General features: G+C 39.0%; 1 protein-coding gene and 1 long non-coding RNA gene across 2 annotated transcripts in view; both read right to left on the bottom strand.

Moving 5' to 3' along the window:
* Positions 1-16753, bottom strand: part of LOC124258567 — a 159640-nt gene that overhangs the window by 117017 nt on the left and 25870 nt on the right. The gene's annotated exons all lie outside the window — the stretch shown is intronic.
* Positions 898-9405, bottom strand: LOC124258563. Its single transcript, XR_006893619.1, has 4 exons — positions 9395-9405; positions 6483-6486; positions 4143-4146; positions 898-964 (listed from the first exon to the last, which is right to left on the bottom strand). It is a non-coding gene; the product is annotated as an uncharacterized LOC124258563 (long non-coding RNA).

Raw genomic sequence — 16753 nt, 5'->3', positions numbered from 1 at the left:
CAGTTATTTTCCCTATTAATGTCAATTTTCTTTTCCTCCAATTCCCTAGAGTTCTATTAATAATTTCTAGTCTTTTCTTGTATTAATTACCCAAAGTTTATTTAAATTAGGATTAAGTCTTATTCCTAGAATATCAAAGTCCCATTATGCCAATCAAGCTTAAGATCCTGGCATAAAATCATGCTACTACCTGCCATTGAGCCTATCCACACTGCTTTCGTTTTATCTATATTTATTCTTAAACCAGACATTTTGTAGAAATTATTGAGAGTGTCAGTTGCTGCCCTTAAACTTTCTTCACGCCCATCGAGAAATAATTCAGTATCATCTGCATACTGTCCAATTTTATGTTCAGTGTTATTCAATGTAATTCCTTTTATTGCAGTGTTGTTACGGATCATTATTCCTAAAATTTCAGCAACTAAGATGAATATATAGGGAGAGACTGGGTCCCCTTGTCTACAGCCCCTTTCATTGTCAAAAAATTGTGATAAATGACCATTCTGTATAACGCATGATGTAGCATTATTGATTAATATTTTGATCCATTTTTCCATATTGGGTCCAAAACCAAACTTTCCAATTGTTAAAATTATAAATTCAACAACAAGAGTCCCTTTTTATCTTGTACTTTTGCTTCAAACATAGTGTCGTATAATAATCTAATGTTCTCGCTAATACACCTTCCAGGTATAAAACCTGTCTGAGTTTCATGAATAAGAGTATTCAATGTTGTTTTAATTCTATTGGCTATACATGTGCTGAGTATTTTATACAAAGAATTCAGTAGGGAAATTGGGCGCCAGTTTTTTAACAACTGTCTACTTTTGTTAGCTTTTGGGATACATGTGATGACGCCTCTGTTTATTGTTGGACTTAACATATTTTGCCTGAATGCTACAAACCCAAATATGAAGATCTTTCCAGAAAAAATTAAAAAATTCTATTGGGAAACCATCTACTCCTTGGCTTTTGTTATTTTTCATTGATTTAACGGCTCGTGTTATTTCATCTATAGTAATATCACCCTCAAGATTTTCAGCCTGTACAGTGTGCAGTTTGGGTGTAATAATATCATCAAATATATTAATATATTTATCTGTTATTTTACCACCTGATGAGTATAGATTTTCATAAAATTGCCTTTGTTTATTTAATATAGCCTTACCATCTGATATTACTTCCTTTGTCATTGATAACACTATTCATAAGCTTACTGGGTATAATTTCTATTTTCGGGATGACAGAAATAGTTGGTTGGTTTTCTCCTTCCTCGTACCACTGAATTCTATTTCTTATCTGTATACCTCTTATTTCATCTTCTTTTAATTTTTCAAACTCTAATTTACATTTGGATAGTTCAGAAGAAAGTTTAGTTTCACATATGGTTTGGAAATTCTCTCTGATTTCTTCTTCCATTGCCAATTTTTTTCCTTCTAAATTTTTGCTTTTTTCAGTTTTGCTTTCTTTTAAGTAGGAAGAGAATGATATTGTGTTCCCCCTCACTTTCATTAAAAATGTTTCTAAGAACAAAGTGTCGCTTATATTAAGTTGTAGTTTAGAATCTTCAATATCACCTAGTTCATCCTCAGTGCAGTTACAGTATTCTAATTTTGTTTCAAAAAGCATATCCTTAACTGTGTTTACATATTCTTGGTTATAAAGTAATGATGTATTTAGTTTCCAGTATCCTCCAATTACGTTCCTTATTAAGTTGATTGGAAAAAGAAGACATGGTAATTGCTGAATGATCAGATTTATATCCTGGAAGTATTGAACAGTCAGTTGTCATGTTTGCTAAATCTTGAGAAACTAAAAAAGAAATCAAGTCTGGACTGTTGTTTAGGTTTTTTTTTCCACCATGTGTATTTCTTTACATCATTATTTCTCTCCCTCCAAATGTCTGTCAAATCATACTTTTCTATATTATCTAGCACTACTTTTCTTGCTTTTGGATTATTGATATTTTAATAATTTTTTAAGTCTATGGAAGGATTAAGAACTAAGTTCCAGTCTCCGCATATTATGAGAGATTCATTTTCAAATTCACCAATTTTATGAAATAATGCATTAAAAAAATCAGGTTGATCTTGATTAGGACCATATATATTAGTCAATGTGATTCTTATTCCTTATATAGTTACATCTGCTATTATATAGTTTCCACTGTTGTCAGTCATGAATTTGTGGATACTTACTTCCAAATTATTGTTAAATAAAATAGCGACCCCTCTTGCATTTGATTTATATGGTGCTATAATGCTTTGAAGACCCCATTCATTTCTCATAGTAGTTTCATCTTCCTTGGAAATATGAATATCTTGCAGACATATAATTGAAAACTTTCTTTTACGCCAAAGGTTCAATATTTCTTTAAGTTTTCTCTTTTCTGCCAGGCCTCTACAATTGGCTGAAGCTATTCTTATCTTATCATCCATATTGCTTCATAATGTGTGTACTGGTATTATAACTCAAATGACTACTGATATGAATGTTTATCATTTTTTTTGAGAAAACAAGATAATAAAAGAAATCTGAGAACATAAAAGCTGAAAAAAGTCAAATCCATCCTCTAGTAAATAAGTATTGAGGAAATGGCCGCTGTGTCACTATCTTCATAACATCTGGTATAAATTCTATAGAGAAATGTATGTATACAAGAGAGCTGTGTACAAGAGGTGTCTTAAGACTAGGTCAAAATAAGGGAGGTAACTCCGGTTCTGGTCAGTTCGATAACAGTATCGAAAGTATTTGACATTAATAAATCTTTCAATGTACAAGAATTATTGTCAGCAGGAATGTTTTGTTCTTCTATGCATATATTTATATGCTACAAACTCACGTTATGGGGTCTGGAGACCATACTGCAGACAGGCAGTCACGTGATCAGTGACCGTATTACATTTAAATATTATAGGACTTAAAATGCAGCCTTGCCTAGTTCCGATATTACACTTGAAAAACTCTGTTATTCCACTGGGTGTTCTGACACAGGATGCAAGAGATGAATACATGGAAATCAGGAATTTAAGAAATCTACCTTTAACACCGATATCATATAAACTCTGAAACAGAACTCTATGATTTATACAATCAAACGCCTTGCTAAAATCAATGAATATACAATAGAACCTACCATTTTTCTTAGAGAGATGCTTTTGAATCATTGCTTGCAAGGAAAATATCTGGTCAACAGTTGAGTAATTTGGTCTGAAACCAGCTTGTAACTCCGAAATAATATTTCTCTTATCACACCAAGTTCTCAACCTCTTATCTAAACCAGCAGCAAGGGTTTTACATAGAGTGTCTATTAGTGAAATCCCTCTATAATTATCAACACTATTTCTATCTCCAGACTTATGTAATGGACAGATAATGCTTTTACCCCATTGAGCCGGAAATACACCACCATCAAACAAAGTATTAAAGACTTGTGTCACCAAAGGAACAATATATAGTTTAGTGCTTTTCAGAAGTTCACTTGGAATGCCATCCTCCCCGGTGATTTACCTTGCTTAAGATTTGACAGACTCAACTCAATTTCAGCCTCAGTAAAAGGAGTGTTCAGTTCTTCCAGAACATCAACACCAATGTCATCACCCAAATCAGAACATCAGGTAACCTGTTCAAAACAAGGATGAGATGTCTCATCTATATAAGAAATAATATCATCGGTATTGTCAGCAGAACGTACATGTAACAATTTCTCAAAATGATTGAACCACTGATATGCATTGATTTCCTTTGGCAAATCTCTCTCAATTCTATGCCTTTTTAGAATCTTCCAGAATGTTTTAGGATCATTTCTAGATTCCATAAGTAATGACCTCTGTTGGGTGTGATAAATATCTCTTTTCACTGAGAATAAGGACTTAAATTTATTCCGTAGGCTTCTGTATCTGTCAAAATCTATACCGGACTGACGGCATCTATTTAGTGTCAAGTACTTTTGATGCTTGTAGTATTCCAATTCCTCATCCCACCATGGTGGTTGTTGCGCTCCAGATATAACTTTTCGGTGGCAAGGATAACTTTTCCTCATACATATTGCTGCTGATTGATATAGTCTGGTAATTTCGAGAACACACTGTACTACATCATCTGTTACAGATCTGTATAGGGAATCATAAACTTGCAAAAACATTTCTTGAAAGTTAGTCAAAAAGAGTATCGTTTTTGGTTTTTTATTCGCCGTCCTATGCGACCAACTAGGAACCAATTCTATATATTAGTTTAACTTCACTCATCTGCATTCTTCTTGTTCTATGTGTCAAAAATTGATATTGAATGTTCTATTTACCGCTAGTATGGCGAGCATTTTCAAAAGTCAGTTTCAAGTGCATGGTTTAGTTGTTATCCACAAAAGCGCATATATGTTTAATTTGTTTCCCCTCTCAATGATCGTATGAATACAAATTCCATACACATACGCCATATGGACTATATAACAGTGTACCAGATATACTGACTGACTGAGTGTATTACATTCCATATAAGTGGAGCCGTGCCATGGCGTAATAGGGTATTCCCATGAAGTAGGATTTTGTTATTACAGTAAAGTCTCGTTCATGTTGCGTCGGTGTTGTTATACGGAATTAAGACACTGGGTGCTATAAAATTCTGAACTTGTTTTGAAATATGATCGTATTTACTGAGTTAATTTACTGAGTTTAGCTCACTGAGATTATAATGATACTGATTCATGTGTTCACTCAACGTCTACGGGGATGATACGTTCTACGTCTCGCCAAAGATTTTGAATAATCTACTAATCTACTAATATCTAACAAAGTGCTAGAGTTTTGCGTGACCTTCGTAGGGTCAGTAATACGTTGAAATAGGCCATACATGATTTGAAACTTATGTATCTTATTATTACTTGGGGTGTTGGCATGGCAGATTTAGTATGATCGTTGAAAAGGCCCTCCAGATGATAGTTGAGATATATTTCACATGATATGTTTCATCTTATGATGATTAATTGTGGCAACACCAAATATATTATGTCATGAAAATGTCAAATATCAGTTTAGGCTTATTTCATTCCTTTACCCCTTCAACTTTTCGTATCAACCTTGTGCCTGTTAAAACATCAGAGATCGAGATCACCAGGTCTTGGAGGTAATCACCCTATGTTTTTACAATTCTGCTTCATGGGAACTAACCGTAGTAGAATACATTCTCCAATTAACACCTGTCATAAGGGAGAGGCCATTTGAGTTTGTGCTCAAAAACGGTGTTATTCAATTGGCGTATTCACGAAAATCTCATGAACTTGTCAATAGAAAATTGGTTGTGTTGTCCAAACATGTGAGGATTGAAGCAAATACTTAAATGAATTCCCTTTTTACTGAATCATAAGTGTATCTAGATTAATTTGATCATTTACAAGAAGTACGTTACAGAGTGTTTTAATAAAACATTCATTATAGATCAAGAGAAATCAGCCCACAAGCTCACAGTTGATTCCAGAGACAAATATACATTTGAAAGATTCCAGTTTAGACAAGACATTAATTTCATAATAAGCCAGCCAATAACCTTTATGTTCATATCCCAGTTACAGTTATTTTGAAGGGTCAAGTCTAGATGCTTGTGATTATCTATGTCTTAAATTATCACACCGCTCATTGTAAGGTCAGGTTGGATGCTTCTGTTAAGTTTTCTACTAAACTGTAAAATAGGTTTGCCGCTGCGATGACAATTATGTACGTTTGAAAATGTTAAAACCTGCAATGAGAACACGACGTCACGCCAATAGCAACTCCATGCTGGTTTGATAGGTATTCTTCTATCGATGCATAGAGAAGGGTTTCCATATTCATTCTTGTATCATTATCGAGATAAAGGGTAGGTTAGACATTTGGGTCAAGGTAAAAATTGTTTGATGTTTGATGTTTTGACAACGGCGTTTTTTTAAGGGATTCACAAGATGAAAAAACGTGTTCACTCAAGGAAAGAAATAAGACATGTATACCAGACTACCAGTAGGAGATTGAATCCATGTTAGTGAATTCACAGTCACTTTGATTTATAAATTAGTTCACTCAATTCATAAGTTGTGAGTTATTCATTTTCTTGCAGAAACTTGCTATCAGAATTTTGGAAATAACAGTTTTCACCATTATTTCCGCAAATTCAGTTATGGTCAATGCACAGTTAGACTAGAGGTTTCTTCCTACTTTTCGTGGTTGAAGATATCTATGTGTAAATGGTTACCGGTATATGTTCATTCTGAACAAGAGGAAAAGGAGAGCATGGATCTCATGGAGATGCAGTCAGAAAGACTGCAGAGCAACAGCCTCAACACTGAACGACATAATGTCTAAAATTCCTGGAGACCACAACCACGGACCAGTACACAACGAAGTCAAGGAAAATCAAATATCAAATAGATTGTAACAAAAATAACGAATATTCTTTTTAAAAAAAGGTAAGAAGTATTCCTAACGTTATGTTAAAGGTCACATGCAACGTAAAACACAGCTTTGCAGATTCTGATACCTTTCGGTATGGACTTACCGAAACAAATCATCAAAAATGCAAATTCAACTTATAAAGTTGAAAAATAAAGCGATGAAAAAAACCGCGCGAAATCGGAGTTCAAACGATTCACTAATTTTCCCCCAGCGCTTGGGGGAAAAGTGGTTTCAACAGCTGGGCTGCGCTCATAGCACATGCGCAGTGAAACAGGTTCACGCAGCGGGTTGTCCGGTGAATACCCGGTGAAGGCTTTGGTATGAGCTATTTTATTTAAAGGTTTTGTTGATATTTCACAGGCGCGCGATCTTTATATGTGATACCTGTAGATTACCGATTTAACTGTTTATATAATTTCATTTTTCTATTTCACCACACGTTCTTCTTACCGAGTCACTTTCTCAGTTCGATACTTAAAAGCAATGTCGTTATTTAGAGTTGACAGAATATCTAACTGTGACACAGATATGTCGTTGTCACAGACAAAACTCAGTGTCTGTTTTATTGACACCTATGTGTCTGCCTGCCTGTCTGCTAATGACAATATTCAATACACAACTTCGATCACTGACCACATGCAATTTGAAGTTAACACCTATCAGGCTATACACCATAAACAAAACGCGTTGATTTATGGCCCGAATTCGGTCTCTGTCACATTATGTAATTACACAGACAGGCAGGTGTGATACTTGTACACATGACATGTGATGATGTCTGTTGATTGCAAATTGTTATACACAAGAAAATGAGCATGTATTTACGGTTCATTGCCGGGAAGGCTAAAATCGTGACGCTTCCCGGTTCAATGAGCGTAGCCTTCGCGGTACTTGCAATGCAATGTTATGGTTAAATGAACACGGGGCGCCTCATTCGGAGGCTCTGACAAATTACAAAGAAAACAGGATTAACGTGGATGCTCTTTAATTTGGGCACATACAAGAATATTAATACAGCTATACGTTTTCATTTTCAGTATATATTTTCTTGAATTCGACATTAAATTGTCATTATCCATAGTAAATCACATTTCTGTCAATCTACGTCGAGCTTAAGACAATTTGAGAAGGTCAGACACGTGGTCTGTGTAGGCGATGTCCCCGATGATGTTGTTCACAAGGCATTTCAGGATTAAGTTAACTCTAACCTGCGCACCTGTCATCACGAATATGTGTATGATAGTTCGGTGTCAGTTTGCAACTTAAATATTATATGTTTTTCGAATTAAATACATCTGAAATAAAAATGCCACTTAAATACAGGTCTAAACAAGCGAAGAAGATAAAGATGCCTGCTACATACTGAAGTTGGAAGATACCATAATGTACCTAGGGAAGAAATAATATGTGTCCATTGTTTATCTTTAAAACTTAATCGAATAGAAGACTGGTTCAAGTCTTAATAAAGTCTATGTTCTATTCTGTTCTGATAAATAATCTATTATAACAATGTTTTGAAAAGAAATGTATCAACTCCCGGCATGGATTATGCTTCGTATCGTATCTTTAGTTTTGGCGATACTCCCCTAATTAGCTCTCCCGGGGAAATCCGAAATATACATTTTAGCCTTCCCAGGACATCTGAAAAATACATTTTAGCCTTCCCGGTACGACACCGTATTTACAAAACCTCTCTCTATATACACACACAATGAGCCGTGAGGGCATCGGCAAATGAACCAGCCGTTACACTTGAGTGCACATCCAACCGCTCTGACTGGGTTCGGTATCCCGGTTGCTTCGTTTCTAGGGAAATAAACCCAAGTACAAAATATTGCACTTGTGATTTGCGATTGTACGCTTTTAATTTTGTTTATATGTTTTTTCATAATCAGAATGTATATTATATGTCATAAATAAGTGATAACTGTGTTTTAATTATGTTTGATTTTTTGGTTGCATGTGACCTTTGAGCAATCCACTCCTTTGATGATCTCCTCGGTGCATTATCGCGATAATGACATCGCGAGATATCGAACGAGCCTGCAGCTCAGCAGGAACAGAAATCGTGACAATTGTTGTGAAAAATGAAAAGCTATATGTTCTCACAATCTGCTGTCATTTAATTTTGTCACCTGCTTTGCCTAGCCTCCGAGTGGGACTAGGACAAATGCCACCCGGACAAATGCCACCTAGGACAAATGCCACCCAAACAAAACTAAAAGCCACCAACACAATAACATATAAAAAAAGTCAACATTACTATGAAATCAAACTTTTACATGAAAATCAACTTGTTTTATCAAAGTGAATCTATTTTTTAAAGAAACCAAATTATTCATCAAAGTCTACATAATTTTACAACAAAATCAACATTAAAATCAATATGGGTAGTGACTGTCCTGTCTGTAATGGTAAAATAACTGGGTGGCATTTGTCCGGGTGGCTTTTGTCCTGCTCCCCTTCCCAGTTACAACTTGTATTCAAAGACGATTCTGTCGTAACTGCCTGATGTCGCTTGGCCTTATTTGTTCGAGCCAGACGCTAGTGATAGTGGAAACTATCATCAGCCTCGCTCATCTCGGTTATGGTTAATTTCTTCAACCTAAACAGTGCGACATTAGGAAGGGTGGATGCCATCAGATGCCGTTATTTGAAAATTTCCCCAGTAGTTCTTGTCTGATTGTATTAAAGTATCCGAGCAGTGTGGGCTTTTGCAGGTTTTCTAATGCCTGAATGGTATAATGACTGATCATAATTGGTCCCATTTCTGTGGGGTTTTTTTACCTCGATATTTATTCACGTCATGTAAAAATATGACGTATAGTATTAAAAATTGACATTTGATCTATTTGAATCCGTAAACTAAACAACCCCACGTTGCCATTGCTAGAAGACTATGAAAATTTACTTAGGTAAATAGGTACATACAGTTTTAGCACACAACATATGCTTATATGTATTTCTTATGCAACAATGAAGTTCTGTCCGTATCCTCAAAATAGTGTCGGCCCATAGGTTTTCACATGCAAAACAGCAATTAATACTATCTTGTTGTAACCCGTGTTAGGTGGTAAAATCCTACACATGTTATTTGTCATCATTCACTTGATGGTCAGTTAATGAATATAAAACAGGTATAATTAGTGGAAACACCACTTAGATAACCCGACAAAGGTTCCCATTTTGCATTTCTTTTGTCTGGAGTAAATACTCAACATTATAAACATCGATCAAAGGATTAACCGATTACATGCTGATTGATTAATTACTTTTATCTCACACAGCGGATTTGTCAAAAGGTAGTGTTTATGTATGTAGATTTACTAATCTATACTAAATACACTCTGCCGTGTCTGTGTCTGCGTGAAACAACTTCCTTCTTTCAAAGGATTAACCGCCAAGACATTGATTGATTGGTCATTATTGGCTAACTAAAATACTTTTTTGTAAAGAATGGCGGACATGCAATTAGTTCCCAGGTATGTTATCTTGGGTGACCAATGAGACTATATACCAATGTGAAATACCTGAAACGATATATCACTTTTCGTAAACATGTATTAGACTGTTAAAAGACACATCATTTGGAACAGCTGCAGGTGAATGGCATATCATTCGTTTTTGGGGATACTGATGGATACATTCCTCGACCAAAGTAATAGCCTGACATTGTTCTTATAACTCTAATCTGTTTTAATTCTAATAATTTCATTTTGTTTTTATTCATTTGTCGTAGCATTCCACAGAATCATTGTTTTCGTCGTGAAGTAATGAGACAGACAACATACACTAGGGCGTGTGTGCGAATTATGATTTACATTGGCAAACTATAAATTGTCTAGATATTCAAGTTATAAGTATAGGCAGACCGCCTGATTCTTATTTAGTTTCAAAATGCATACAAGTATGACAATAAACTAATTGGGATTATAAGACCAAATATAAAGACGCACGTTGACTAGTATCTACATACTGGTGAGTGGACGTTAACCACGTGAATGTAGCAAGAAATGTATTGCGCAGTATTGTCACTTCGACCCCCACTTCGCTTCCGAGGAAGAAATCGTTATGTTACAAGTTGTGTCATGCCAAATCCTGTTGGCCATGATTCAAATACATATTTAACTACTGGAAGTGACAATAATATTGTAAGTAGTGTTATATTGACACCCACCTCGCTTCCACGAGAGAAATTCTTATGTTATAAGATATGTCACGCAAAATCCTATTGGACATCAATCAAATACATATTTTACTACCAGTAGAAAGTAGTTTTGATTTTGTAACTCGGTGAAAAAAGCCTAAATAGCATTTATTCTCAGACTGGCGGATGTTCGCGACAGGGCCCTGCCATTTTTAATAATCGTAACATCACGGGCTAAAGTCTGTTAAAAAATTAATGAGATTATGGTTTGTTTTCATCAAGTTAGAAAATCGTAACTACTTTCTACTGGTAGTAAAATATGTATTTGATTGATGTCCAATAGGATTTTGCGTGACATATCTTATAACATAAGAATTTCTCTCGTGGAAGCGAGGTGGGTGTCAATATAACACTACTTACAATATTATTGTCACTTCCACCACAAGCCCGCTTCCGAGAAAGAAATTGTTATGCTTCAAGTTGTGTCATGGAAAATCTTTTTGGTCATCAGTCATATATATATTGTACTACAAATAGTAAGTAGTTTTGAGTCTTTAACTTCTGCGAAGCAATCTGGACACAAGTAAGATATCGTTCCAAGCTTCCACAATGCTCGCTTCGCACTCACAAACATAACCCATTGAGCACGAACTACGGGGTCCGGTGGAAAGTAGTGCACGGTGACACCATCACTCGACCCCCTAGGAGGGCAACGCAACGATTGACGGCAACGCAACGATTCATTTTGCTTTGAGTAAGTTTCGTTCTTCAGGCCATCATTTAATGTTGGAATATGGGCGAAAAGTAAATATAAAACAACATGAGCGATTCTGCCCTCTGTGTATTGCACTTACCATTGAATCAAAGTACCAATTCTTTATTGAATGTTCATTTTACTGTGATCTGAGAAACTGCCTGCTCCCACAATACTACATAAAAAATCAATGTGAAACTAAAATTTATCAACTTATTATTAGAAGGAGGACGCCACTTCCAATCGAGTTGATTTTTCCTCTTCCAAGTTGCACAATCTTTCGTCGATCCGACGTCGGCTGAACTTGTCCTCCGTTTCGTCAAGTTTGTTTTGTCACGAGCGATATGCTCATTTATCACGTGCAGTTTGGATACATTGATCCGCGAATGGTTTGCATGACCTTGTCCAGCCGTCGCAGTTCCCAAAAGGTAAACTCGAACCCGGGCAAGCGTTCATTCTGGTACGCGGACAATAGATTCTCGACTTCATCTGATGCGTCTTGAACGCGTTGTGATACGTTTCTCAAATCATCTTGACTGACTGCATCCGCCAAGGCATTGGGCTCGGTATTCGCTTCTCGGAAAGCCTTGTCGAACTTCCCGCTTATTTTTTGTCGATAGCTGGTTATATTTAATTTGTCACGGATAAAGTCAGCACCGTGGCGACTGTCCAGTGTGGACAAAGTGAGAGGATTTCTTGTACTGGAGTGCATGAGATCGATGCCCGGAGCATCTTTCACTCGCAGTATCCCTTTATGATCAAGTTCGAACTTGGAAGGATCGCGATAAAGAGTAGCTATATGTTCTTTTTGCTCCAGGGCATCGTAATTATCATCGACAGTGGTTTTTAGCAGATCATCGCCCATGTTTCCTTGCACGAATGAGGCCTCCCCATCGTCAAGCAAAGGGGTTCTATCATCCCCCAAATCGTCCATAGGAATATTGTCGGCCATGATTATTTATTTATTGAACATATATTATATATTTTTAATATGGAAAATGGCTCGATCCTTATCGAATTGAGAGAACCCTTGGAGGTCAAAGACGTGCATCAAACCGTGACTTTCACCAACAATCTGAGCATGATCGACAAACCCTGTTGGTGCACTTTCCCAATCTCGGCAAGAATGACCTCCTCATTCCTCATTTTGCAACCCGCTTGACTTCAAGTTGCTGGAGGGTCACATGCCGTTTTACCAAGCCACGCAGGATGGAGTACGAACACGCGTTTAATGTTTACACTCACGTGATCGTAACGGAGAGCAGCAAGGAGGGTCACAACACCATCGAAAATGGCACGTTAGCCATCCTGTATGATCGAGTGCTGCATCACCGGAAGATCGTCGCGAACAAGAGTGACACGCTGTGGAACATCAACCTGAACGTACCCATGCGATCCATGAAAAGCATTTTGATCCTGCCGTTGGAAGAATTTTCGCCATTTCGAAGGGTCAACAAAAAGTATTTGAACCCCAAGATCACAAAAGTCGAGGTGACTGTTGAGGGTGTGCCCAACCAGCTGTTCAGCCAAGCTAACCATCAGTGGGATGAGATCCAAAAGTTACCGGCGATCAAGCGCCCTCCGGAAATCAAAGCAATCGTCAAGGACCTCTGTCGGTAGGAGAGTACCTGACTACCAAGTACATGCTGTGGCTAGACATGTGATCCACGGACGACGATCTGTTGCATGGCAGCGGGGGTCACATTGACAACTGCAGTAATTATTTATTTTAAAAAAAAGATTGTGCACGTTAATATAGCAATCATGCCGACCGTCGGTGAACTCAAGGCGATGGCAAAAAAACGTTGATTGGTAGGTTATTCTCGCATGAAGGAACCCCAACGTCTCAGCTTGCTTGACATGAAGTATGTCAAGCCCCCTACCATGCGAGAACTCAAACTCCGAGCTAAAGAACGGGGGGTGAAGGGTTATTCTCGCATGAGGAAAGCCCAACTGGCTACCTTGCTGGAAGACACTGAGCCGGTCGAGTTGAGATTCATGCCGACTGGACCGATTTGAAAAACTAAACCATTTAGCCATCAACGTCTTCTGTCATGAAGGCAATACAACCATCATACACCGAATCAGCTCCATGCCCGATGATGTGCACAGAATCAATTTATTTATGACCGAAAAGGAGTGTGAGTATCACTATACACATATTGAAAGTCTGAGCAGACTGTTGTAAGATCAATCGAGGCATAGAGAAAAGAATCACTTCAGTGAACGATGTCTGCATGGCTTCACGCGAGCCAACCTGCTGGAAGTGCACCGGACGGATTGCTGAGGTGTGGCAGAAAGGCCGTCCGAATCGACATGCCTCGAGAACATCAAAACATCTTTCATCAATCGCAAATAGCAAACGCCAGCTTCAAAGCGCTCATCAAACGAGTCAACCACGACACATCGCCATCCGACACAAATCGCAGTTTCACGTACAAAACGCAAAAACACTGAGCCTGCGGGTTCAGGTACCTGGCCATTCGATGCGATGGTGAGACGGAGACCTGATCTACCGAGGTCCTGTCGAGCCGAAACGTTTCTGACGTTCTAACAACGCGAAGAAACAAACATTAGGGAAGGTTAGTCGGACCCTGCCCCCATGGATATGATGCCGGAGGATAAACTTGCACATGAAAAGGCTCAGCATTGCCACGTGTGCGACCAACCCCTGAACGGGGAAGTCATTGCCACATCCCCGGTCGATACAGAGGTGCCGCCTGCAACGCGTGCAACCTCCAGCTCAGAATCAATCTCCCAAAAATCCCCATCCCCGTGGTGTTCCATAATTTGAGAGGGTACGATGCTCACTTGATCATGCAGGCCATCTGTTATGGAAGGGCGTGTACCCGTACCAGTACATGGACGATTGGCCCAAGTTCGATGAGACCCAACTACCCCCCCATCGACCGCTTTTACAGCCATTTGACCGAGTCCCCTATATGACGGAACCACGCAAATAATGTCTGGGAGAAACTTGGCTGTTGGCATTTAGGCCATTACCACGACCTCTACTTGAAAACGGACGTCCTGCTGCTGGCCGACATGTCCGAGACCTTCAGAACGACGTGTTTGAAACAGTATCAACTCGCCCTGCTTGGTACTACACTAGTCCTTGTCTCTCGTGGGATGCGCTCTTGAAGAAAACGGGCGCCAAACTGGAATTGCTTACGGATTACAAAATGCATCTGTTCTTCGAGAAAGGCGTGCGCTACGAAAGCCAACAACAAATACATCAAAGGCTACAATTCGAGCAATCCCGCCAATCATGTCCTCTATCTCCATGCGAACAACCTGTACGGCTGGGCCATGAGCCAGTCTCGACCTTCGGGCGGGTTTGAATGGTTGGACGATGATATCGATATCATGAGCATCGTGCCGGATTCGAACAAAGGCTACATCATCGAAGTGGACTTGGACTATCCCGCGGAACTCTATGCTGCTCACAACGGCTATCCGATGGCTCCCGAACTGGATGTTGGACTATCAACTGATGTTGCTCGGGAAAAATAAGCTGGCTAACGTGGAAAAACTCGTCCCTAACTTAATGAACAAGAAAAAGTATGTCGTCACTAATGGCATCTCTACAAACTCATGAACAATTTTGTGTTTGGCAAAACCATGGAAAATTTAAGAAGACGAGTGACGGTCAAACTCGTGCGATCTCACAAGGAAAAAAACCTCAGGAAATTGATAGCCAGCCCTGCTTTCAATCGAAGTAAACTGTCCAATAATGACTTGGCGGCTCTCCACATGAACAAAAGCCATATCAAGGTCAACTGTCCTGTTTACTTGGGGATGAGCATTCTTGACCTGTCCAAACGTTTGATGTATTAGGTTGTTTGGGAAAACATCCACTTGCACAGTTTGAGATCGATTGGATCATTGGATGAATAGATATTTACACAAAAACTGGGTCCACATGCATTTCATGCCAAACTATAGAGACCAGTCCAGCGCTCATACATGGGGCTAACTATGTCAGTCCAGCGCTCATACATGAACGCTGGCTTGACATACATACATGGGGGGCTAACTATGTCAGTAGAACGCTCATACAGGAACGCTGGCTTGACATACATACATGGGGGCTAACTATGTCAGTGGAACGTTCATGTATGAACGCTGGCAGGTCTTTTATACCTCCACTCGCTATTAAAGGCATCTGTCGCTATCCCGACTCCAAACACTGGATTACGAGTCCAACGCTCTAACCATCACACTGGCAAGCCTGCTGATATTTTATTATTCGCAACTTTGGGTCTAGGCTGGAGGCACATCGAAAAGTGACTCTCGACAAACCCTCGCCGTTTTTAAAGGGGCTGGGAGGCTTAATTCCCACAAATAAGCCTCTAAGCCGCAACTGATGCAAAACCCCTACTCTATTACTACTACGTACGAGAGGTGGTCATGCCCGATCAACAATCAACGGAATGGGTGACACGTCGCATGGGCAAAGATCAGAAAATCTCCAATCGAGTATTTATACCGGCCCAGCGAACTCGAGGGAGGTCAACAGTGAGGTGCCACAGATCCGGTGTGGTCCATCAAACGTACCATATTGGCCGGGTGGAAAACAAAGAAGACGACCCCTATTCAAGGTAGGGGAAAGGAATTACTCGTCGTACCCCTGGACACAGTATTACCGCCATAAGTTTTAGAGATTAGAACCTTAAAATATAAACCCTGTGGAGATTGATCGAGAAACCGAAGGGGTTATAACACCTCATGGATGCTTTAGTCAATTATAGTCTCGAGACAAACGAACGCCCTGTGGGGGCCAGTGATCTAGAATCCCCCTTTGCCCATACTGCTATGGCTGATGAGCCTTACCAGCCTGATGGTGCCAGGGTCACCCGAACCCTCCCTGCTGCATACTATCTAAAATCTGTAAAACATAAAGTAGTGATGGAAACCTAACTGCTGGCGCACCCTTGACCATGTAATCTTCCATAGAGATCGAGTAGCCTACCTGAAGGCTAATGACGTCACGACGGGAATCCCCTTCGCACCCTTGCATGAGTGAAACTAGGTCATGATAGCATCTTTAGAGCGTGAGCCGCTGCCATGTTGAGACAACCCAAGTCCTCCGTTTGTGTAATGACACCAGCACACATGAATGTAAACTTATGAGGCGAAAATAAACAACGACAATATACAACTTCTATGAACGATGTTTATTATCCCCGTAAATCTAAGTAACAACAGATGCCAAAGTTACTTTCACGATACATCAGATCATAACATTAGCCTTTATATACATGTCGGCTTACAATTTCACACCTGTTCATTATTATTTAAAAATGATATATTCCATATAATCCGCGTGATCGATAAACAGCGTGGTATATTCCATATAATCCAGGCACCCTTGAAGAGCAACCTCCTCGTGGTGGGTGCTGGGTAATGCCAATCACTCTTCGCCCCCGTGTG

The sequence above is a fragment of the Haliotis rubra genome, unplaced genomic scaffold (genome assembly GCF_003918875.1).
Source record: "Haliotis rubra isolate DU_JTF1 unplaced genomic scaffold, ASM391887v1 Scf699, whole genome shotgun sequence".
NCBI lineage: Eukaryota > Metazoa > Mollusca > Gastropoda > Lepetellida > Haliotidae > Haliotis > Haliotis rubra.
This window is presented reverse-complemented; position numbering and strand designations above follow the sequence as displayed.